Source organism: Myotis davidii, unplaced genomic scaffold (genome assembly GCF_000327345.1).
Source record: "Myotis davidii unplaced genomic scaffold, ASM32734v1 scaffold992, whole genome shotgun sequence".
NCBI classification, from domain to species: Eukaryota; Metazoa; Chordata; class Mammalia; order Chiroptera; family Vespertilionidae; genus Myotis; species Myotis davidii.
Window position 1 is genome coordinate 205,865 of NW_006283543.1, and position 12,842 is coordinate 218,706.

The 12,842-nt window shown below is 48.9% G+C and overlaps 1 long non-coding RNA gene across 1 annotated transcript in view; it reads right to left on the reverse strand.

Annotated features, from left to right (window-relative positions):
• Positions 1-7,160, reverse strand: part of LOC102766859 — a 16,200-nt gene extending 9,040 nt beyond the window's left edge. Inside the window, exons 1-2 of the long non-coding RNA XR_001514008.1 lie at positions 7,147-7,160; positions 5,987-5,991 (exon numbers count right to left, since the gene is read on the reverse strand). This is a non-coding gene — a long non-coding RNA (uncharacterized LOC102766859). The remainder of the gene's footprint in view (positions 1-5,986; positions 5,992-7,146) is intronic.
• Positions 7,161-12,842: the final 5,682 nt, after the last annotated feature.

Genomic DNA, 12,842 nt, shown 5'->3' on the forward strand with positions numbered 1-12,842 from the left:
GTGGAGGGGAGTTATGGTAGAAAAAAAGAGTAATTAATGTAATAATCTGAACAATAAAGATTTAATTTAAAAAAAAAAAAGAAAGCATGTGCTTCTCTGAGTGGCCACGAGGGGACAGCCTAGATCACACTCTCACGGCTCCAGCTCCAAGCAGTAGGGTGTGGCAGGTCTTGGCCAGAGAACTGAGAACGTGGCTGCCTGCAGGAAGAGGGCTGCCAAATTGGACTGCTACAGGGGTTGGAGTAGGAAGGGACACTCTCATCCCTGCAGGTCACAGCACCGGGCCCTGGCCCCTGTACCCCAAGCAGGCTGACTTTTTCTTTTACAGAGGGGCAAGGTGGCAAGGTTTCCTTTGAACAATGAGTCCTGCTATTGGAAAAAATTTGCAGACTTTGAAGACTACAATTGTGGTGAGTGTTAGGTCTGACAAAATAATTGAATTGATGCCCCTTCCCCTGGGAACTGACCTTTAGGCCACTTCACAATGAACATTCCCTTTTGCTTAGACCACATTCCACTTGCTAAGACCATTATCTCTTCCTTCTGGACTTTCCCAGCATCTGGACCCAGTCAGAGAGTTCCCTGCCAAAAAAGCACCCCCCCCCCGACCCCCAGAGTCCTTTAAAACCTCTGACTCCTCCTCCCTGGGGACTGGCACCATTTTGGGGCTCAGCCCGTCTAGTCTTCAGATGACCTAATAAATTTATAATCCCTTACCACCTTTGGCCTCGTATGTTCCTCCTTCAGTGACCCCAACATTTGGTGCCGAAGCCCGGGAGGGTTCTACAGGGAAGTGGAGCCATCATCCTGGCTTCAGTCATCCCAAGTTTGCTAGTCAGAGAATGGTGGGCAGCAGCAGCTCATCCTGGGCTTACCTCCAAATCCTATTCGGGTGACTCAATCACCAGCCTCCATCCCTGGCCTCGATTAAGCCTCCCTCCCTTACACCCATTCCCAACCCCAATCAGCCAAGGAGGATATCAGATCAGGAACCTCTCCTCCATTGGTGACTCTCCATCCCACACCGGCCAGGCCAATCTTCTCTAGGTAATTGACGTTCCACAATTTCCCTGTGTCGAGTCTTCTGCCCACTTACTCTCACTGACTTCTGGAAAGTCCTAGCGCTAGGCCAGACGACTCCTCCGCCGTTCAGCCTCTGGTCTTTCTGGAATGGGGACACCCAGTCTGGAGGGTTGGCCCTCGTTTCTCGTGGTGGTTTGTTTAGCAGTGGGGACACCTGCTCTAAGTAGTCACCTTTGGACTTGTGGTCTGTCACTCACCCTTCCCCTCGTGGACCACACTTATTCTTCTTATCATGGGGAACACTCCCTCCACACCCCCTAAAATGACCCCTCTTGGCTGTCCCTTAAAAAATTTTGACTGCCTTAGACTCATGGGGGGGGCGGGGGTGAGATCAGGTCCAAACACCTCATTTTCTTTTGTAACACTGGCTACAATATAAACTAGATAATAAGTCTCAATGGCCGGAAAACAGCACTTTCAATTTTAACACATTGCCCGATTTAGATAATTGCTCTCACTGCAATGGAAAAATAGTCAGAGATTCCTTACATCCAGGCCTTTTTCACCCTTCTGTCTTGACCCTCTCTCTGTCAGTCCAGCTCTACCCATCAGATCCTTCTTTTTCACAAACATCATACCCCTAACACTTCTGATTCTGAATCTACTTTTGACCCAGAAGATCACTGACCTCCCTCACCTGCAGTAGAGTCCCATAACCCAGACCCTCCTAACCAGCAACCGCCTTCTCCCCAGCCCCTGAGAGCCCAAATCCTAAGAACACGAGCTCCAAAACAGCCTTATCCTACCTAATACTTGTTCTCAGGCCACCCAAATACCACCTTCCTCAACAGCCTTTCTATTCCCGAGCCCATTCTACCCGTGAAGGAGGGAGCAGGAACTGAGGGCATAGTCCAAGTCCATGTCCCATTCTCTATGTCCGACTTTTCCCTGATTGAAAAAAGACTAGATTCTTTTTCCACTGACCCAACCACCTTTACTAAGGAATTTGAGTACCTGACCCAGTCCTATGACCTGACCTGGCACGACATCTATGTCCTCCTATCCTCCTCTCTCACCCCAGAGGAGAAGGAGCACACCTGGCTAGCAGCTCAGGACCATGTCCATGCCCTCCATAGACAGGACACAGTGGCAAACCCAATTGGTGCTGAAACAGTCCCCCAAACTGAGCAGAGATGGGACTATCAGGTTATTTCTCCAGGGCGCCGGATCTGTAGCCATATGATCACCTGTCTCATTGCTGGAGTCAGAAAGGCTGCCCATAAGATGGTCAACTATGACAAGCTTAATGAAATCACTCAGGGTCCTGATGAAAACCCAGCTCTCCTCTCCCACCTCACAGAGGCCTTACAGAAATTTACCACTTTAAACCCCACCTCCCCAGAGGGAACCCTTCCTCTGAACACTTATTTTATATCCTAATCAGTCACTGATATATGCCATAAACTTTGAAAAATAAACACAGGTCCACAAAACCCTCAAAAAGACCTTGTTAACCTGGCCTTTAAGGTCTTTAATAATAGAGATGAGGAGACCCAAATCCAAAAACAAGGGTGAGATCAGACCAAGGCTGAGGCCCAGAGGAAGCCTTCCAGCTCCTAGTCACCGCTCTCACGAACCCCAAAGTGTCAGTCCTCCAACCAAGGGTAAGTCAGGGGCTAAGCCTCCTCCAGGCCCATGCTTCAAATGCAACAAGGAGACACTGGACCAAGTCCTGCCCAAACCTGAGACCCAAGCCTGGGCCCTGTCAAGGTGCGGAAGAGAAGACCACTGGAAATCAGACTGCAGCCTGGCCTCTCCAGGTTGGACCTCAGCCAGTCCAGCAATGCTGCCCTCTGGATCCAGTTTGGAGCTCCCAGAACTCCTGGGACTGGCCACTGAAGACTGAAGCTGCCCAGGCCCTGACAAGGCCCCACAGACTTACATCATGAGGACAGAGCCTCGGGTAAATATTGTGGTGGCAGGTAAGCTACTCACCTAATATATATATCTCCTATATAATAAAGAGCTAATATGCAAATGGTCATCACACCCTCACGTATTCACGCCTTCATGCCCTCACACCATCACGCCGTAACTGCTCAGACACTCAACACTGGGGAGAGAAGAATGGGGACCAACCAGGCACAAATGAGCTCGCAAGAGAGGAATGGGGACCAGCCAGGCTGTGGCCCGGGAGAGGGACAAGCTGCATGCCCTGTGGTCCCAGGCACCAGCGGCTATGGCCTGGGCGAAGCCACCCGCCCACGGTCCCCTGTGGCTGCGGCCAGCCTGGGTGAAGCTGGCCTGGGTCCTGGATGCCTATGCCTGGCCAGAGGGAGGGAATCCTGGGTCCCGGGTGCCTGCAACTGGTCAGAGGAGAGAATCCTGGGTCCCGGGTGCAAAGTGAGGCAGAGGCGGTTAGGGGTGATCAGACAGGCAGGCAAGCATTTAGGAGCCAGCAGTCCCAGATTGTGAGAGGCAGTCAGACATCCCCCGAGGGGTCCTGGATTGGAGAGGGTGCAGGCCAACCTGAGGGACTCTCCCCCCCGCCCCCCCCACCCCCGTGCACGAATTCTCTAATATATATATATATATTTTAGAGGCCCGGTGCACAAAAACTTGTGCACTTGGCAGGGGTGGGTGGTCCCCTCAGCCCGGCTTGTGCCCTCTTGCAGTCTGGGGCCAACATGCATATGTTATATGCTTATAGTGTTATCTACATCCAGAATGCTGTGTTCAGTTCTGGGGAGTACATTTTAAAATATGTATTTATTGATTTTAGAGAGGGGTAGATATAAACATCGATGAGAGAGAAACACCATCAATCATCTGCTTCCTGCATGCTCCCCACTGGGGATCGAGCCCACAACCTGGGCATGTCCCCTGACTAGGAATAGAACCCTGACTTCCAGGTTCATAGGTCAACACTCAACCACTGACCCATATAGGCCAGTCTCAATCTCTTTCTTAATTGACACTGGGGCCACTTATCTGCCCTCCCCAAATTCGCTGGGACCCTTGTCCCCTCCTCAGTCTCTATTATAAGGGGGTTGATGGATTAGTCTCACAGCTATTAGCCACCTCACCTCTATACTGCATCTAACTAGACACCCCCTTTTATCCACTCTTTTCTCATTCTACCTTGGTGCCTGACAGGGATTACAGCATATCCTCTCATAAAGCTCACTTGTCCTGAACCAGTCACCTACCTTGGTTTCACTGTTACCCCACAAAGACATTACCTTAGATCAATGATGGCGAACCTTTTGAGCTCAGCGTGTCAGCATTTTGAAAAACCCTAACTTAACTCTGGTGCCATGTCACATATCGAAATTTTTTGAAATTTTTAACCATAGTAAAACAAAGATTTATATTTTTATATTTATTTTATATATTTAAATGCCATTTAACAAAGAAAAATCAACCAAAAAAAATGAGTTCGTGTGTCACCTCTGACATGCATGCCATAGGTCCACCATCACTGCCTTAGATCATAACTGCATTACCTCCTCCATGACTTTCCCTCCTCTAGACAAGAAATACTCTTCTTTCTTGGGTTCACTGGGTACTTTCGCCTCTGGGTTCCCAACTGTAGTCTTCTTGCAAAGCCTCTGTATGACACAGTGAAGGGACCTCTCGTTGAACCTTTAGATCCCAAGGCCAGCATTCTCACTATTTAATGCTCTGAATACTGCTCTCACCTCAATGCCTTCTCACCTCCTCCCCAAAGAACAACTTTTTAAAAAATATTTTTTAATTGATTTCAGAGAGGAAGGGAGTGGGAGAGAGAAATAGAAACATCAGTAATGAAAGATAATAATTGATCAGTTGCCTCCTGCACACCCCAAACTGGGTCTGCAACTGGGCATGTGCCCTGACTGGGAATTGAACTGTGACCTCCTGGTTCATAGGTCAACACTCAACCACTGAGCCATGTTAACTGGGCAAGAACAACTTTCTTTACAGCAAAACTGCAAACACTTAACAGTCCAGCTACTATCAGGAGCTGAACTCAATATCACCCAAACCTTAGCATTTTATCTCTAAGGAACAATGTGGCAGTTTTAAATCCAAGCAGCTGGAGGCCTGGAAACTGCAGTCCTAGGACAGGCTGGGGGGCCTGCTCTCTCCTCCCCCTGCATAGAGGCCCAACCAATGGACACGGACAACGGGGGGGGGAGGGGTGGAGGGTGATGTGGGGACAGGGACACATATGTAATATCTTAATCAATAAAAAATATATTAAAAAAACATTGAATACTAGATAAGTTTTAAATTCACCTGCTAAAGATATATTTTCTTGAAAGTAAGAGTGTGTTTAAAATTGTCAATCTAAGAAATGCTGGTTGTTTACTTTTTGGCTAAAACTGGTTATTTGTGAACTAGAGGCCTGGTGCACAGATTTGTGCACTGGTGGGGTCCCTTGGCCTGGCCTGCAGGGATTGGGCCAAAACCAGCTCTCTGACATCCCCCGAGGGGTCCCAGATTGCAGAGGGTGCAGGCTAGGCTGAGGGATCCCACTGGTGCACAATTTGGGCCAGGGAGGGACTGTGGGAGGGCTCCAGGGTGTGTCTAGCCAGTCTTGCCCAGTCCCAACTGGCCAGACCCCAGCAACAAGCTAACCTACTGGTTGGAGCATCTGCCCCCTGGTGTAAGTGCACGTCATAGCGACTGGTTGAATGGTTGGACACTTAGCATATTAGGCTTTTATTATATAGGACTAGAGGTCCAGTGCACAAAAATTTGTGCACTTGGAGGGGTCCTTCAGCCTGGCCTGTGCCCCCTTGCAGTCTGGGACCCCTCGGAGGATGTCCACCGGGGGAGCAGGCCTAAGCTGGCAGTCAGACATCCCTCTGGCGGCTAGAGAGCCCTCAGGGGATGTCGACTTGCCAGTGAGGAGCAGGCCTAAGCTGCAGTTAGACATCCTTAGCACTGCTGAGGAGGCAGGAGAGGCTCCCGCCACCACCGCTGTGCTGGCAGCCGTCAGCCTGGCTTGTGGCTGAGTAGAGCTCCCCCTGTGGGAGCACACTGATCACCAGGGGGCAGCTCCTGCATTGAGCGTCTGGCCCCTGATGGTTAGTGTGTGTCATAGTGACCAGTCATTCCCAGTCGTTCTGCTGTTAGGGTCATTTTGCATATTACCCTTTTTTTTTAATTATAGGATGAGTAGAAAGGTTTATGAAAGTTGTAAAAAAAAAAGTGTGTTCAGCAAGTCAGGAGCTGATCACCCCTGACTTCTGAAGGGACCCCTTTTCTCCTAGTAAGTTCAAGCAACCCCACCCAGGTTCTCTCCTGTTGCTTATGTCCTTAGATCAGAGCCTAGACTTTCTTTATTTCCACCACTCATTCACAGTCCTGACACTATCATTGAAAGCCTCAACAGGTCTTCCTGCTTGGTATATAGGATCTTCCTTCCCCTTTTCTAGCCTTCTTAAAAGTCATACACTGCAAAGGACACCAAGTCAGGAATGATCCGTAACACAGGGAGATAACAAAGCAGACCAGGAGGCCAAGGCAGCAGCTCAGAGGAAGCCTCCATCTCCCCAACTCTTAGCTATACCCCATCTAACACCCAAATACACTCCAGAGGAACTTCAGTCCCTATTAGCTCTTGGGGCCACTCAGGAAGATCCATGGTTAAAATTTCAGGGAAAATATATCCTTCCCCAGGGACAGACCCGAGATATCTTATGGGCTATCCACAATTCTCTACATATAGGATACAGACCTCTTTTACAACTCCTAAAACCCCTCATCACATGTCCTAGCCTAGCCCCCCTACTGCAAGATACATTGAAACCTATTCTACTTGTTACTCAGTATCACTCCATGGACAGTTTAGATTAGACCTCCTTCTTACCCCACTTATCAGGCTAGGGGCCAAATACCTGGAGAAGATGAGCACACTGACTTCACTCACATGCCCTCTATTAAAAGAACCAAGTATCTCTTAACCCTAGTAGATACCTTCTCAGGCTGGGTAGAAGCATTCCCCACTACTTCTGAAAAATCCTCTGAGGTCACTCAAACTCTCATTCAGCATATGATTACCAGATTTGGCCTACCCACCTCATTACAATCAGATAATGGACCTGCTTTCATATCTCAACAGGTCCCCTCCACTCTGAACATCCAGTGGAACTCACACATCCCCTACCAGCCCCAATCTTCAGGCAAGGTAGAAAAGGCGAATTCCTTAATTAAGTCTCACCTAACTAAATTAACTCTCAAAACTAAAGAACCTTGGAGTACTCTCCTACCTCTTTTAAATCTCATCCAACAATTACTGGGAGAACATGCTGATCAGGTCCTCACTCGATCTTTTACAGGAGACATCCCCCTACTCCTCTACAGCCAGGGGACTGGGTCCTCCTAAAGGAAATCCATCCACCAAATAATTTACAGCCCCGATGGCAAGGCCCTTGTCAGGTACTCCTAACTACCCCAACTGCAGCTACACTATCAGGGCACACCTCATGGTTCCACTTTTCCAGATTAAAACCCATCCCCGGAACACCATTGCTTGAGCTGGAGTCCCCTAAGTATCACAGCCACCAGATCAGGCCCACCAGACTCCACCTTACCCGTATCCCAGAAGAAGAGGACGAATGAGCGAGCAACCCTGAATGTGCCCCCTGTGCACTGACCCCAATAACCCTCACCTCCCTGCAAGCCCACCTTCTCTCCCAATGCAAACCCTCCAGGTCCTAGCTACTGTCCCCTCTCCCTTTGCATCAGGATTCTCACCTTTTTAAAAAATATGTATTTTATTGATTTTTTACAGAGAGGAAGGGAGAAGGATAGAGAGTTTGAAACATCGATGAGAGAGAAACATCAATCAGCTGCCTCCTGCATACCCCCTACTGAGGATGTGCCCGAAACAACGGTACATGCCCTTGACCAGAATCAAACCTGGGACCCTTCAGTCCACAGGCTGACGCTCTATCCACTGAATCAAACTGGTCAGGGCGGATTCTCACCTTTCTATAGAACTCCCTTCTCCAAGGGGACTTTGATTACCCATGGGCTGAGATTTCCTTCTTTCTAGATCCCAAACATACCCTTTCCCCACCGGGGGATGATCCCAACCCTGGAGTGGGGATTAGCTCTCCTTCTCATCCTATCCCAGCCCTCCTCTCCTACACCCATAAGGAAATTTCTCACCTCCACTCATCTCAAATGAACACTTAACCTTACCCATTCCCTCCTAAACCAGACAAATCCAACCTTAGCCAGGAATTGCTGGCTCTGCCTTTTCCTCTCCTCTTCAGCATATACCACCATCCCTATACCAATTAATAGGTGGAATCAGGCAAAAATCACTCTCACTTATAAAAAGGAAAAGGGAACTATATTTCTCAAAAAGGCAGACACCCTCTAGGTAATTATTCTACAGCCCAGGCAAATCAAGCCTCCCTTCTTTTCCACACTTATATTCAGTCTCTTACTAAGTAGCTCCTTCCTCCATCCTGGTCACAGGTCCTATCACTCTACACACCCCACTAGTCACCTAAGACCCTCTATGCTTTACAAGGTCACAGGGCAATATAATAATAAACCATCTCTCACTATCAGCTTGCAACACCACACTTAACCTAAAACTACTGAACAGCCATTGGTCCCAACGGGTTGACTACCAGGTCTCCCCAAAGCCAATGGTTATTTCCTACAGCTGGTCCATTTTACTTCTTATCAACCATCCAGGCCTGAGGCTTCAACTGCTCCTTTCCTTCCCTTTGGCTTTTCCCTTGGATAACAGCCCATTCTAGTGTTCCCGCCCACTTTCACTGCAATAGAATCTCAACCACTCACCTGTCACCTCTTATTGGTAGCGCCATGGTGACTACCTTCTTGGTTTGGAGCATGGAACTGGGGAAAAGGAACCTCATACCCTTTTGTCCACCTCTTCTCTCTATATCTTGCAGCTTGTCTCTGTAATAAGGGATTTTTTGTCCTCTGTCGGGAAAACACATAGATCTGCCTCCCAACCAACTGGACAGGATCTTGTACCCTTGTCTATCTCTGACTCCATGTAGATGTAGCCCCCAATAATCAGTCTTTACCTGTTCCTGTAACCAATCATATCTGACACAAAAGGGCAGTCCATATAATCCCTCTCCTAATAATCTTTGACATAACAGCAGGGGTTGGAACTGGTGTAGGGGGCTTAACCACTGCTCTATCATATTTCAAAATCCTATCTCAGGACCTACAAGAAAGCCTAGATGACATTGCCGAAAATTTTGTTCAAATTCAGTATCATATAGACTCACTAGCAACTGTCACCCTCCAAAATCGGAGAGGACTAGACCTCCTAACTGTGGAGAAAGGGGGTCTGTTCCTCCTTCTGAAGAAGGATGTGTGTGTGTGTGTTTTTTAATTGTTTTATTGCTTAAAGTATTACAAAGGGTATTACCTATGTCTCCTTTTTCCCCTGCCCTTGACGATCCCCTGGCCTCCCCTACCCCCCAGTGTCTTCTGTCCATTGGTTATGCTTATATGCATGGATACAAGTCCTTTAGTTGATCTCTTACCGCCCTGCACAACCCTACCCAGCCTTCCTTCTGTAGTTTGACAGTCTGTTCGATGCTACAGAGGCAGAGAATTAAAACATTTAATATTTAGGCAGAGGTAGAAGATCTGGCAAAGGTGATAAGAATGAATATGGGATGATAGGAGAAAAAAGGAGTGGTGTTCCCTAGAGCACGAGTGTTCCTTTTTCTCCACATCCTCTCCAGCACTTGTTGTTTGTGGATTTGTTGATGATAGCCATTCTGACAGGTGTGAGATGGTACCTCATTGTTGTTTTGATTTGCATCTCTCGGATGATTAGTGACTTTGAGCATGTTTTCATGTGTCTCTTGGCTTTCTGAATGTCCTCTCTTGAAAGGTGTCTATTTAGGTCCTTTGAAGAACGTGTTTTATAAAAAAATACATTTTATTGATTTTTTACAGAGAGGAAGAGAGAGGGATAGAGAGTTAGAAACATCGATCAGCTGCCTCCTGCACACCTACTGGGGATGTGTCTGCAACCAAGGTACATGCCCCTGACCGGAATCGAACCTGGGACCTTTCAGTCCACAGGCCGACGCTCTATCCACTGAGCCAAACCAGTCAGGGCAAGAAGAATGTTTTTATGTCAATCGGTCTGGCCTAGTCAGGGATGCCACCCCAAAATTAACATAAAGGGGCACAAAGATTAGAGAACGACAATCAAATTCATGGAACTGCTGGCTAAAGAATATAAATTGGTATACCTGGCTACTTCCCTTCATAGGACCATTAACATTTTTATTCCTCATCCTCGTTTTTGGCCCATGTTTTCAGCGCCATTTTTCATCTTTCCTTCAGGATCACTTTTGAGCTTTCACCACCAGTTTCTCATGGAAATCATATTGTTGGAACCCCTTACTCTAACCATAAGGACTCTATACAATGTTCCAGTTGGCTACAAGGTCTATCCCTCTATGATCTTGACATCCCCTCAGCAGAAAATAACTATGGAAGATATGACTTCGTCCCTATTCCATAAAACAAAGTGGCTGGAATGTTAGGTCTGACCAAATAATTAAATCAATACCCTTCCTCTGGGAGCTGACCTTTAGGCCACTTCACAATGGACATTCCCTTTCACTCAGACCACATGCCACTTGCTAAGACCAGTATCTTTCCCCTCTAGACTTTCCCAGGATCTGGACCCGCCCAGAGAGTTCCCTGCCAAAAAAGCACAAAAAGCACAAAAGCCCACCTATAGTTCTTTAAAACCTCTGACTCCTCCTCCCTGGGTGCTGGCACCATTTTGGGGCTCAGCCCATCTGGTCCCCAGATACCTAATCCTATCTAATAATAGACAAACATGGTAATTGAGTGTACCTTTGCTACGCCTCCCATTGGCTAGTCAGCATGATATGCAAATTGACTGCCAACAAAAGATGGCGGTCAATTTGCACATGTAGGTTCCAAGCGGTGGAGGGAAGACTGAAGGTGAGCGGGAGCCACGAAGATGGAAGACTGAAGGCGGCTCCAGCTGGAGCAAAGGCCTGGGTCCTGGGTGCCGGAGGAAAACCTGTTCCGGCAGCCAGGAGAAGGGAAGGCCTATTGCACAAATCTCTTCGTGCAACAGGCCTCTAATAAATGTATAATCCCTTATCACTTTTGGCCTCTTGCATTCCTCCTTCAGCAACCCTAACAGTGAGTGCCTAGGAAGCTTTCCAGCTTGGAATTTAGGGACATTTCCCCCTCCTCTGGGGCAAGGAGAATGTGAGAGTATGGCTGCTGGGAGTACACAGGAGAAGAACCCTCCTACCACCCCCCCCCCCCCCCCCACCCAGGCCCTGCCTCTTCATGGTGGTGACATGCCCCAGTGGGAAACATGAAAAAGGAGGGACTTCAGGAACAAGGATGGGTTTTCCTGGAGTCCTTGTCATCTCCTGGGTGTGCAGACCATTTTGCTGGCTTTCCAGTATCCTGGGCTTGCAAAGCCCTCCAGGGAAACACGTTGCAGAGAAGGGAGACTCACATGGGGCATTGGAGTCTATTTGTCCATTTTTATTGGATTTTTTTGAAGGCGCTCTTTGCATATTAAGAGCATGGAGGGCAGGCCTGTGTGTAGGATGTGCTCACTTCCTAGCTCAAGGCTCTGCACTGGCCTAGCACAGGCCCCATTGCAGGAAAGTAGGCTCCAGAACTTCCACTCCTCTCGAGTGTAGCTTGGGGAGAAGGGAGCCCCTTGTCAGATCCCCCAGGTGCATCCCAGGTATGAGGACAAGGGTCAGAGAGTTCAACCAGACCCTGGGATGGCAAAGAGGAGATCCTGCTCAGTCCCACCTATTGTTTGCCTACCAGGCTGTGTGGGAGCCTGGCAAAAGCGAGACAGGATCCTGCAGCCCTAAGGTGGTGGTGGTGGCTGGGAGGGGGTCTGGCCAGGCAGAGTGATGGCTGGGTTTTTAGCCTTGCCCATATACCAGCTTCCTAGGATGGTCTCTGGATATATTAGTATACTGAGGTTAAAAACATAAATGGTAACAAAACTAGTTACTCTGATCTTCCATATCAAGCATATTATTATGAATCTATCATACTTTATTTAGTAACTAGTGCCCCGGTGCACGAAATTTGTGCATGGGGGGAGGGGTGTCCCTCAGCCCGGCCTGCACCCTCCCCAATCAGAGACATCTCTCTCACAATCCGGGACTGCTGGCTCCTAACTGCTCACCTGCCTGCCAGCCTGCTTGCCCCCAATTGCCCCCCATTGCTGGCCTGCTCACCCCCAAATGCCCCCCCTGCCAGCCTGCTTGCCCCCAACTGCTCCTCCCCACTGGCTTGATCACCCCCAACTGCCCTCCCCTCCTGGCCTGATCACCCCTAACTGGCTCTGCCTCAGCCCTGCCACCATGGCTTTGTCATGAATGACATCCGGAAGGTCTCCTGGAAGGTTTCCTGTTCTAATTAGCATATTGCCCTTTTATTAGTATAACTAGAGGCCCGGTGCAAAAAAAATTGTGCACTTGGGGAGGAGGGCGGTCCTTCAGCCCGGCCTGTGCTCTCTTGCAGTCTGGGACCCCTCGGGAGATAACAACCTGCTGGCTTAGGCCTGCTCCCGGGTGGCAGAGGGCAGGCCCAGTCCCTAGGTGCAGCCCCTGGTCGGGCTCAGAGCAGGGCCGACTGGGGAGTTGGGCACCGCCCCCTGTCATACACAGAGCAGGGTGGATGGGAGGTTGTGATGCCACCCTCAGTCAAGATCAGGGTAGGGCCGATTGGGGGGTTGGGTCACCGCCCCCTGTCACACTCAAGGCAGGGTCGATGGGGAGGTTGCGGCG